Raw genomic sequence first — 12,863 nt, forward strand, 5'->3', positions numbered from 1 at the left:
TATATATATATTTTTTAATTTTATAGAGAAGTTACTCCCTACCTCTAAATTCAGAAAATATCTCAAAAGTTGTCAATTATAGCAATCTCAAATAACCTGAAGATGAGTGTATTTTATATTCCCGTCTTTGTAGGGTTGGATTTTCTGCCACTATTCCTTCTCTAATGCTTTTTCTGGGATCCCAGTAACTAAGATTTTCAATGTATACTCTCCATCTGACATTGACAGGAGTGAAATAGAAAATTCGTGCCTGATACACTCTCTTTTCAGATTTATTTTTATAATTGAGTTGCTATGCCACCTAGTCACCTTGGCAGTTTCTGCAGTGCCTAGAACACACCCTTTCCCTCTGACACTCCTGTCCTAACTCAGATGCCATGATCTGCATAGAAAATGAATGAATCCTGAATGACATTCCAGGCCTTCTGCAAGCATCTCTGCACCCAAGTTGCTGCTGGAGTGTGAGTAATTTCCACTCTGCATTCATTAGTCAGAGAAAAAGCAAAGAGGGTTCATGGGAAATGATGGAATCTGGAGACTATTTTCTTTTTCTCTCAGGTGATTTTTTGAAATCCTTTTTCTTTAGCTCTAGGAACATAAATAGTAGGCAAGAAATTCTCTAAAACATAATTAAATAATTATCATCTTTCAAGAAAAATATTGCATGTGAATTGGGACAAGAATATGTAATATGTAACTAAGATATATGTAATCAAGAGAAATAAAGAAAAAGGACAAGCAGTAATGCCCAGACAGGTAGGAAGAATGAAAAAAGGAAGAGGCCAGAAAAGTGCAGGGCAATTATGTAAGTATTAAATACTATACCAATGATGACTATAAAGAATGCAGTGGAGTTTACTGTGCGTTCTTTTGATACAGCGCCATCACAGTCTAGTTACATGTCACACTCACATACGCTGTACCTTGGCAGTTTTCTCGATGATGGTCAATTGGTCCTAGGGTTTCTGACTCTCCAAAACTGTGTAAAAAAAGAAAGGTCAGCAAAAAAGGAAGTGACATCATTGAAACTATTTTAAAACAGATCTTGTAAGCTCCAGTTTAATTGAATAAATAATATTACAAGTAAATTCATGGGACAATTGGGAAAAGAGATTTAAAAACAGATATATATATATATATATAAATATAATTTTTGCCAAAATGAGTCATGTGAGAAAGCTTCAAGAATATTGAGCAAATTTACAGAGGAGAAGAAAGCTAAGTATTTTTCAGAACCTCAGTCAGATGTGTTAATTTGCTAGGGTTGCTATAACAAAGTATCACAAATTGGATGGCTTAAATCATACAAATCGATTGTCTTATGGGTGTGGAGCCTAGAATTTTGAAATTAAGACATGAGAGTGTTAGTTCTTTTTAGATCCAAGAGGAACACTGTTCCAGGTGTCTATCACTGGCTCGAAGATGGCCATCTTCACGTTCTTGTGGCATTCTTCCTGGATATGTGCATGCTGCTGCTGCTACTGCTAAGTCACTTCAGTCGTGTCCAACTCTGTGCGATCCCATAGACGGCAGCCCACCAGGCTCGCCTGTCCCTGGGATTCTCCAGGCAAGAACACTGGAGTGAGTTGCCATTTCCTTCTCCAATGCAGGGAAGTGTGCGTGCTAAGTCACTTTAATTGTGTACGACTCTTTGCAACCCTAAGGACTGTAGCCCACCAGGCTTCTCTGTCCATGGGATTCTCCAGGCAAGAATACTGGAGTGGGTTGCCATTTTTTTCCTCCAGAGAATCTTCCCAACACAAGGATTGAACCCAAGTCTCTTATATCTCCTGAATTGGCAGGTGGGTTCTTTACCACTAGGGCCACCTGGGAAGCCCTCCTGTATATGTGCCCTGTATCTAAATTTCCCCTTTTTTATAAAGACACAAGTCTATTGGATCAGGAACCCACCGTACTCCATTATGATTTTATCTTAACTAATCATATCTGCAATGATCCTATCACATTCTGAGGTACTTGGGGTTAGGACTTCAACCCAGGAAATTTGGTCAGCACATAACAACTTATAAGGGGTAGGAACCTCTTTTAAAGAGAAAAATACACTAGCAGATAGCCCACATTGACTATTTTTATTTTGATGTTACCTGGTTGAGTAACAAAAGGCACATATTTCTTATAATTCATATAACATTAAGCAAGCAATTTAAAATTATATACAAATAATAAAAATTTAAATTAACATTTTTTGTTATTTATTCACTTTTTAAATTATCATGACAGAAATGTCATTTTGTTGCAGTCAAATCATATTTAGAATGTGAAAGTGCTTTTGGCAGCTACAGTATTTTTTGAATTTCAATATGGGTCATGAGTGATTCCATCACCCCCTAGTTTTCTCTATTCAAGGCTCTGTGGTAACCTAAATGGGAAGGAAATCCAAAAAAGAGGACGTATATATACGTATGGCTGTTTCACTTTGCTGTGCAGCAGGAAATAGCACATTTTAAAGCCACTATACTCCAATAAAAAAGAAAAAACCACAGCAACAACAACAGCAACAAGGAAACCCAGCTCATCTTGGATGTTTGGGGGCCGGGGAGAGCAGCACCTGTAGTACCATAGAGAAACACCAGAGGGAGCAAGAAATCACAAACTCCTGAAAAGGAAACCATCAAATACCTCTCATTGGGGAAATGGCACACACAATTCCAGAGATGCTGCTGCTGCTAAGGCTTGAGAGGTCCCCAGAGTCTCTACCCAAATTGATTGGTGAAGGCCTTCCCCTGTATGAGGCCAGGCTATATAATGACTGGTGAAAGTGTCTGGGTTGTTTTCTATCATGACAAATAATAATAATAATAAGCTATATGAAGAAACAGGGAAACTCGGGCCAAACTGAAGGAACAACTTCTCCAGAAAATGACCCTAAAGAGATGGAGATCTATGAATTACCTGACAAAGAATTCAAAGTAATCATCTTATGGAAGTCAAGTACTTCACGACAACACAGACAACTGAATGAAATCAGGAAAATAATCCATGTAAAAAATGAGAACATTAGGAGATAAGACACTCTGAAAAAGAACTAAACAGACATACCAGAGCTTAAGAATTCAGTAAATGGATTGAAAAATTCACTAAAAAGATTTAACAGGAGAGTCAATCAAGCAGATGAATTCGTGAACTTGAAGGCAAGTCGACATGCTACAACATGGATGAAGCTTGAGGATATGAGAAGTCCAAAATGGTCAAATGCTCAGAGACAGAAAGTAGATGGTGTCTTCCAGGAAGTGGGGGGAGGTGGAGGAGGGGAGTGGTCAATGGACAGTTTCAGTTGTATAAGATAAAGAAGTCCTAGAGGTATGTAACACAACAATGCACATTTGATTAATCTGCACACTTAAAAATGGTTCAGATGGCAAATTTTATGTGTTTCTGATAATAATAAAGCAGAGAGGAGCCCTGAAATAGCCTAACTGTACTCAGTTATAGCACAGTTATTCAGATGATTCAGACACAACTTAGTGACTAAACAAGAAAAATTCAGGTGATCCAGAACGTGTTCACACTATCTTTTAGGTGTCTTTGTAAATGAAATTTTTAAAAAGTAAACTCTCCTTATGAGGAGACAGAGTCTTTCCTAGGATATGTCCAGAATGGGAGAGCTGGGACGGGGGAGTGTGGAGGACATAGAAGGGGGCATTTTCATACCATAATTTGAGAAACCCAGCGTATGTGATTAATTCAGACTTCATGCATGAAAGAGTGGGCTTCCCTGGTGGTTCAGACAGTAAAGAATCTGCCCTCAATGCAGGAGACACAGGTTCAATCCCTGGGTTGGGGACATCGCCTGGTGAAGGGAACGGCTACCCACTGCAGTATACTTGCCTGAAGAATCGCATAGACAGAGTAGCCTGGTAGGCTACAGTCCATGGGGTTGCAAAGAGTCAGACATGACCTAGTGACTCACACACACACACACACATGAAAGAGTACAGCTTTCGACACCATTTAGCTGTCCCTTCAAATGCCAGATTCACACACACATGAAAGAGTACAGCTTTCGACACCATCTAGCTGTCCCTTCAAATGCCAGATTACCAGGAAGAAGAGAAATACAGGGTGCTAGCACCCCATAGTCAACACTTACCCTGACTGTAACCTTTGCTGAATTCTTACATGTTTCTGAAAAATAGTAAGAAATTTACATTTTAATGAACTTTGTTGTAAATGGGAACTACAAAGAACAAAACCATTTTTGATAACAAGAAATTGGATTGCTCTCAGATTAAATCTCCACCAAGATCTAAAACTTTCTAAACATTAAGCTGGTAATAGTTTCTGAGTCTCATTTTCTTTAGTTTCCGCTCATTATTTTGAACTATACTAAATGTCAATACACTTGCTTCCTAATTTCCATAATTATGGAATTTTATATTCTACAATTTCATGTTAATTGAAATTAAAAGTGTGAAACAATCTTCTGTTTATCAAAACAAAACAAAACAAAACAAAAAAACCACATCCATTCCATACAGTTGCCATAGTACTATCATTCTACCACCAAACTTTGCACTTCTTGTATGTACATCTTATCAAGTCCAAGGCCCAGTTCTTTACTGTAACTGCTATTATTGAAGAGTATAATATCAAATATTATTCCTGTGCTGAGGAGATCTGATTGATCAATTCAACAATGCAGAAATCATTCTAGTCAGATATTCACTAAATATTAGCCATGCGACAAGATACCTGATAACTGTAATTCAATAATTTAATTAAAATAACCATATGAAATAAAATAGTGGTCACAGACTTGGAAATAATTGAACATTAAAGATTTAATAGCCATCTAAAGGATAAGCTTTTTTATTGCACATTTGGCAGGTAAGTGAAGACAATAACATTCCCAGCTAATGCTCAAATATGAGCATTATTACCACTTGGATATTTGCAAAGATGGCTCAGATAATTGCCATAAACCATTGAGAGTATATACTGTTAAGCATTCATGTACTTGACCCTAAGCATTTAGAAACACGTTCTGCTCTTTGAAAGTGTAACTGGCTAGGATTGAGGCCATCTGTGACTAAAGTACAAGTGTGCCATTTGAAGATTAAAGTATAGGTCTATGCATGCCTATAGATTAATACTGGTAACCCATTTCATGAGAAAGTTTAAAATAATAGAACTTTGAATAATTTTAAGGTTCAATTAGTAATGACAAAATTGCAAAGCTGGAAAAATTACAGTTGACCCTTGAACAACATTGGTTTGAACTGCCCTGGTCCACTTATATGGGGACTTTTAAAAATAAATATACCGTCCCCCTGAGGCAGGAGCTAGAAGGGCTCAGGGTTAGCACACAGGATCCCTGTGGACCGATACTCCAATGTGAAGAAAGCAGGAGCACGATAGAAGCTGAGCCCTGCCATGATTAAAGATAAGCGACATATTTCTCATTCTCGAGATCGAGGAGACCTTCCTGACTATAAAGTGCATTGGAGGTCAGAAGAAAGGTGGTGTCAAGCTACACACAGACCTCTTCACTTGCCTAAGAGATAGGCATGCACACACAGGAGTACCCCCAGATAAACCAAATACAGACTCAGAACCAGGCAAAGCAAGATGACTGGCCAAAGGAAACCCAGAAGAAATGCCCCATGAGAGGGATTTAAACTACCAGGAGGTAGTGAATACTGGATGTTTCTTATCTTCTATATTCAGAATTAATAAGATATGATTATGTGATACTTTGGCCACCTGATGCGAACAGCCAACACACCGGAAAAGACCCTGATGTTGGGAAAGATTGAAGGCAGGAGGAGAAGGGGATGACAGAGCATGAGATGGTTGGATGGCATCACCGACTCGATGGACGTGAGTTTGAGCAAACTCTGGGAGATAGTAAAGGACAGGGAAGCCTGGTGTGCTGTAGTCCATGGGGTCGCAAAGAGTCGGACATGACTTACTGAACAACAGCAGCAATATACAGAATTAATAAGATATGATTATTTGAATCAGATGTTCTTGGAAGTCAAAGAGTTGAAACTTTAGAGAATAAAGAAAGACACTCACTCCAGGTAAACAGCTCTCCTCAAGCCTTGCTCCATTTCAGGACCCCAGCAGATTTCCACTGGACTTCCAGCAACTGTCAGCGAGTGTGTCTTGGGCCCTGTGAGGGGCCTATAGCTTCTCTGGGCAGCTTCCATGTGTCTTTTGGAAAAGAAAGAGGTCATCACACTATTATTCTCTTTTTATCCAGCTGTACTGGAGAAGGAAATGGCAACCCACTCCAGTATTCTTGCCTGGAGAATCCCATGGATGGAGGAGCTTGGTGGGCTACAGTCCACGGGTCTCAAAGAGTCGGACACAACTGAGCGACTTCACTTCACTTTCACTTACTGTCTTCTCAGTGGACATGAGGCAATTTATAGCTCCACACTCTGGTTAAGAGCCCTATAGGGAAACCTGAATTCACAAGTTTATGTTCTTAATTTGCTCCTTATTGACTGTAACCTCAGGCTGCTTTCATTCCACACTGACTGCTCCTGAGTGGGGAACACTTGCATTGGGTCTCTGGACAGGCTAAGGCAAACTGAGCCAGAAGGACGAGGAGGAGCAAAAGAAGGAACAGAAGACAAAGAAGGAGAATGAAGTGGAGGAGGAGGAGGAGGGACAGGAAGAGGAAGAAAAGGAGAAGCAGTGAGCAGTCCTCAGCCCGCATCTGAGAGAAAGAGACTTCAGAATACCCTGAGGAAATAAGAACCGCCCGCCCCCCAACTACACACTGAGAGATTAAGGCCTGCACCCAGGAGGGGCTTCCCCACACTTAGAAAATGCAAACGCAACCCCCAAGCCATCTTGCTGCTGCTGCTGCTGCTGCTGCTGCTAAGTCTCTTCAGTCGTGTCCAACTCTGTGCGACCCATAGACGGCAGCCCACCAGGCTTCCCGTCCCTGGGATTCTCCAGGCAAGAACACTGGAGTGGCTTGCCATTTCCTTGCGCTACACGCTTATTCATCCAATGAATATTTACTGAGCACCTTTATTTATTTAAACACCAGACTAGGTAGAGGAGACACAGAACAGATTAACCAAACTCTGCTCACAAGCAGTTTGCATTCTAGTGGGGCAAAAACAGTCCATCGATAAATACAACAAGAAAATATGGGACAGTAATACTGGCTAGGGGAAAGTTAAGTAGGGTGGTTTGAAAAAATTTATATAATTTTTATATAAAAAAATTTTTAATTTTTATTTTCAGATTTTTAAAAATAATTTTATTAGCAGATTTGATGCTCAGAGAAGACCTAACAGAGGTGGAGATATTTAAGCTAAGACCACAAGAAACGGGCACCCATTTATTTGAAGATCAAGAGAGCATCAAGGATGAAAACCCCTAAGGCAAAGGATTTGACTGTAGGAGGAATGAACATACCTGTGGGCTAATGTGCCAGGGATGAAGCCAGGGAGTAGAAGAAGATCGGGGTGAGGGGGGCAGGGGCATGGAAAGGCCTCAGGGATGGAAGGGGTCTTGGCGCAAGGGTTACTGTGGAGCAGGTCTGGACAGCCAGCTCCTGGGGTGCTGGGTCCTTGGCAGATCCAGAGAAATAATGGTAACTACGGCTATTAATTGGTCAGGTGAACTTCGTGCTGTATAATACAAGTGAGTCTGCCAAACCTGCAGTGACCCAGCAATCTACACCTACTCCCATTTTAGTGTGAAAACAGAAACAGAGAGGGCTCACCAACGCCTCATAGCAAGTCACTGGCAGACTTGGGGTTTGCAATATTTTATGACTTTCCTAGGCTGGATTCCATGGTGAGCGGCAGAGGAGACGTGAGCTGGGCTGCGGTGGTGTTTCCTGCTTCTTTAGTTCTCTCTGCTCCCTCTGTCCACAGCCGCTGGAGAGGAGCTCCCACCCGGGATCCCCTCTGCCCTCCTCTCTGACCCAACTCTGTCCCAGGATGTCCTCATCACACGTGGACCTGAAACTCAATGGGTGTTGTCTGCGCCTCCAGTTGTTGGAGTAGATCCCACCCCAGAGAGCCGTCCTCAGAGGGGCCATTGTTGACCAGCTTACTTTGAAATTCACTCCCTAACCATTAATCCCTCATGGATCACAGCCTTGTCCTGACAGAGGAATTTGCGTTAACTCAAAGAAGCTGTGAACCATGCTGGGCAGGGCCACCCAAGACAGATGGGTCATAGTGAAGTTCTGACAAATTGTGGCCCACTGGAGGAGGAAACTGGGAACCCACTCCAGTATTCTTGCTGCAAGAACCCCATGAACAATATGAAAAGGCAAAAAACTATGACAGTGGAAGATGAACCCCCCAGGTCAGAAGGTGTCCAATATGTGATGGAGATGAGGTAGTGAGATAGCATCACTGACTCCATGGACATAAATTTGAGCCAACATCGGGGGATCATGGAGGACAGAGGAGCCTGTAGTGCTGCAGTCCAAAGGGTTTCAAAGAGTCAGACATGACTTAGCGACTGAACAACAACAATCATTAATCTACAGCTATCAAAGGGAGTAGGCTCTTGGAATATAGGTGCATTTTTAGCATCACCTAAAGGTAGCACATTTAAGATTTCTTATATATAGTAAAAAGTGCATATTAACTAGGACAATTAAAACATCCCAACTCCCTAGTTTATTGGAAAGCCTTTCAGTTGCATTAACATATTCTGCCCATTAGTCCACTTAGTTCAGTTCAGTTCATTTCAGTTCAGTCGCTCAGTCATGTCCGACTCTTTGCGACCCCATGAATCGAAGCACACCAGTCCTCCCTGTCCATCACCAACTCCCGGAGTTCACTCAGACTCACGTCCATCGAGTCAGTAATGTCATCCAGCCATCTCATCCTCTGTCGTCCCCTTCTCCTCCTGCCCCCAATCCCTCCCAGCATCAGAGTCTTTTCCAATGAGTCAACTCTTTGCATGAGGTGGCCAAAGTACTGGAGTTTCAGCTTTAGCATCATTCCTTCCAAAGAAATCCCAGGGCTGATCTCCTTCAGAATGGACTGGTTGGATCTCCTTGCAGTCCAAGGGACTCTCAAGAGTCTTCTCCAACACCACAGTTCAAAAGCATCAATTCTTTGGCACTCAGCCTTCTTCATAGTCCAACTCTCACATCCATACATGACCACAGGAAAAACTATAGCCTTGACTAGATGGACCTTTGTTGGCAAAGTAATGTCTCTGCTTTTCAATTAGTCCACTTAACCAACTCACAACTGCTTCAGTGAATAAACACAGAAAATGTAAGTGTCACAGGGTCACAGGGTAAGCATCACAGGGTCCTGCAGTCCGTGGGGTGGACAGGAGTCCAACTGAGCGACTGAACTGAAGTGCCACAGGACACAATAAAGGCAAGATTGTAACATCACATTAGAGTTCAAAAACAGGGCAATGTAACTTTCAAACTGTAAGAGTTTCTTTAAAAGCCGAAGCAAGTTCATTAAAGTGAATTCATACTTGTGATGAGTCTGTAAAAGAAAAAATAAATTGCTCTACTTTGCCTCTGAACAGGAAAAACTCATTTTATATAAGGAACATTCCACGGATTTTTATTTAACCACACGCATTTGACTGAGTGTGTCTGAAGTACTTCAGCACCTCTTGGTATGTCATCATTCTGTACTCATTTAGGATTCAGTGAAACATCACAGAGCGTAATATATTCATTTGGTAACCATTTGGATGTCACATTTATTTCTATAGGTGTTCAATTGTAATTCGACATTACTGGGCACTCAGGAAAAGTGTTAGCCTTAATTTCTAGATTTGCCCACTGTTAGAATTCATCCTCTGCATCTAAATCAGCATATTTGCATATACAATATATTCTTAATCTGAGCTTTATGTTTTAAAAAACCTCTTTTTCCTGATTATCACGTTTAAATGCAAATTGTTTGACACACTGCGAGTCTGCACAGTTGTGAAGCAATCTTATAAAGCAAGAGAGTCCAGAGGTTAGCTATACCTGCCAAAGTTATATGAGGCTGTGTTATTTTCTTATTAAAAAGGCACATTGTGACAAAATATCAGAAGCATATTTTGGCAAATTTTCCCCCAAAGCAAAACCCAACCAGGCCACGTTAAAATAGAAATGTTGCTGTTGTTATTCTGTTGCTGTGTCCTGCTCTTTAGGACCCCCATGGACTGCAGCACGCCTGGCTTCCCTGTTATTCACAATCTCCCAGAGTCTGCTCAAATTCATGTCCATTGAGTCAGTGATGCCATCCAATCATTTGATCTTCTGTCATCCCCTTCTCCTCCTGCCCTCAACCTTTCCCAGCATCAGGGGCTTTTCCAATAAGTCGGCTCTTCACATCAGGTGGCCAAAGTATTGGAGCTTCAGCTTCAGCATCAGTCCCAGCGTTGATTTCCTTTAGGATTGACTGGTCTGATCTCCTTGCTGTCCAAGGGACTCTCCAGAGTCTTCTCCAACACCACAGTTCCAAAACATCAGTTGTTTGGTGCTCAGCCTTCTTTATGGTTCGATTCTCACATCCATACATGACTACTGGGAAAACTATAGTTTTGACTATATTGACATCTGTTGGCAATGTTCTGTCTCTGCTTTTAAATACGTTGTCTAGATTTGTCATAGCTTTCCTTCCAAGGAGCAAGCATCTTTTAATTTAATGGCTGCAGCCACCATTTGCACTGGTTTTGGAGCCCAAGAAAATAAAATCTGCCACTGATTCCACTTTTTCTCCTTCTCTTTATCATGAAGTGATGGGACCAGATGCCATGATCTGATTTTTTTGAATGTTGAGTTTTAACCCAGCATTTTCACTCTCTTCTTTCATCCTCATCAAGAGTCTCTTTAATTCCTCTTCACTGTCTGTCATTAGAGTGGTAACATCTGCATACCTGAGGTTATTGATGTTTCTCCTGGCAATCTTGATTCCAGGCTTCCCTTGTGGTTCAGCTGGTAAAGAATCTGCCTGGAATGTGGGAGACCTGGGTTCGATCCTTGGGTTGGGAAGATCCCCTGGAGAAGGGAAAGGTTACCCATTCCATTATTCTGGCCTGGAGAATTCCATGAACTATACAGTCCATGGGGTCGCAAAGAATTGGACATGACTGAGTGACTTTCACTTTTAGTCTTGATTCCAGCTTGTGATTCATCCAGCCTGGCATTTCACATTTCATGTAAGTTAAATAAGCAGGGTGACAACATACAGCCTTGACATACTCCTTTTCCAATTTTGAATCAGTACGTTCCTCCAGGTCTAGTTCTGTTGCTTCTTGACCTGCACACAGGTTTCTCAGGAGGCAGGTAAGGTTGTCTGGTATCCCCATTTCTTTAGGAATTTCCCACAGTTTGTTGTAATCCAGACCGTCAAAGGCTTCAGCATAGTCAATGAAGCAGAAGTAGATGCTTTTGGGGAATTCACCTTACATATCATGGATTTTGAGGAAAGTTATCCCATGCATGGGGCTTCCCAGGTGGCTCAGTGGTAAAGGATTTGCTGCCAAACAGAAGACAGGAGTTCGATCTCTGGGTCAGGAAAATTCCCTGGAGAAGGAAATGGCAACCCATTCCAAAATTCTTGCCTGAGAAATCCCATGGTCTGAGGAACCTCTTGGGCTACAGTCCTTAGGGTCGCAGAGAGTCAGACACGACTTAGGACTTAACAACAACAATAGTACCTCAGAATGTGACCTCCTCATGTTTGAGCAAAGGGGGCTGAATCATAACACAGGGGTTAGGACATGATTTTGAAAGTGGTTGGATGCTTCTGAGGTTTAACTGCCAGCATGAGAACTTTAAAGTGGGAGTGAGAAAGTTATGGATGGAAAATGTTCCAGCTCTAAGGACAGATATAAAGATATAAATTACAGCTATGATCTGCTGAACTAAGTCTCCAGGGTCACCATAAAATACAAATATGTGTGCATGTGATAATTTTCCATTATTCATCATATAGCAATATTAAACAAATCATAATAATACATCTTATTGAAAATTAAAACCATTTACATGAATTAAATTCTATATATATATATAAATGAGAATATAAATGTGTGTATTTTATGTAGGCTAGAATTGTTTATTATTGGTTATATAGCAGCATTATTCTTACCTATAACATTATTAACTATAACTAAGATCTAAAATACATTTAAAAATAAGATCTCCAAAATGATACCTCTTCACAGATATACAAGGAAATTTAAACACCCTTTTACAGAAGACAAAGTAGAGATAGATTTTTGAATTTGTAATTTAGTGAGCTAATCATGAATAAAAAAAGGGCTAACTCTTCTTCCATATTTTCCTGTGGATTCTAAATATATTTAAGTTGTCTACAATTCTCAAAGCCAATATATTCTCTACTGAGAAAACCAGCTGGGAAGCACTAAATCGTTGCCAAATTAATTTATTTGTATTTATCCTTGGCCTTGTAAAAGCTGAATCATCAATGAATGAATGAAAGAATGAACTGTAAACAAATAGATGCATAAATTATTACTTGGATCCAGTTTGAGGTTCTGGTGGAGTCAACACACACACAGAAGCACCCACGGTGTCCTGGGTCAACCCTTAGCTATTCCCTTTGGGGGCTGTGGGGAGAGTGACACCACATTCTCCTAAGTGACTCACATCTTAAAACTGAGAAGTGCTACTCCTGAGAATAGGTCTTAACCATGAAGAACTGAAGTGGTACAGCATCCCTTTTAAATAGCATATGTCATATAGAAAAAAATGTGTGATAGTTTAGCATGTATAATTATATCAGCTGAGACAAAATATTTTTTAAAAGAAAATCTGACTTAACATGGGAAGTAAAAGAGGACTTTTAAATAATCATGGACTCTTTTTTTCTGACTACTATTCCTAGCCCAAATGTCTGTTTTACCATATGTTTGCAGATCTT

At 40.7% G+C, this 12,863-nt stretch overlaps 1 long non-coding RNA gene across 2 annotated transcripts in view; it reads right to left on the reverse strand.

The window, feature by feature from the left end:
• Window positions 1–452: 452 nt before the first annotated feature.
• Window positions 453–12,863, reverse strand: part of LOC104982661 — a 33,305-nt gene continuing 20,894 nt past the window's right edge. The window contains exons 3-4 of one of the 2 annotated variants that reach the window (XR_824541.1): window positions 6,040–6,177; window positions 453–979 (exon numbers count right to left, since the gene is read on the reverse strand). This is a non-coding gene — a long non-coding RNA (uncharacterized LOC104982661). Of the gene's footprint in view, window positions 980–4,111; window positions 4,147–6,039; window positions 6,178–12,863 lie in introns of those variants that run through there. The other variant, XR_824542.1, reaches the window with a different exon arrangement.

Source organism: Bison bison, unplaced genomic scaffold (genome assembly GCF_000754665.1).
Source record: "Bison bison bison isolate TAMUID 2011002044 unplaced genomic scaffold, Bison_UMD1.0 scf7180017864537, whole genome shotgun sequence".
Lineage (NCBI taxonomy): Eukaryota > Metazoa > Chordata > Mammalia > Artiodactyla > Bovidae > Bison > Bison bison.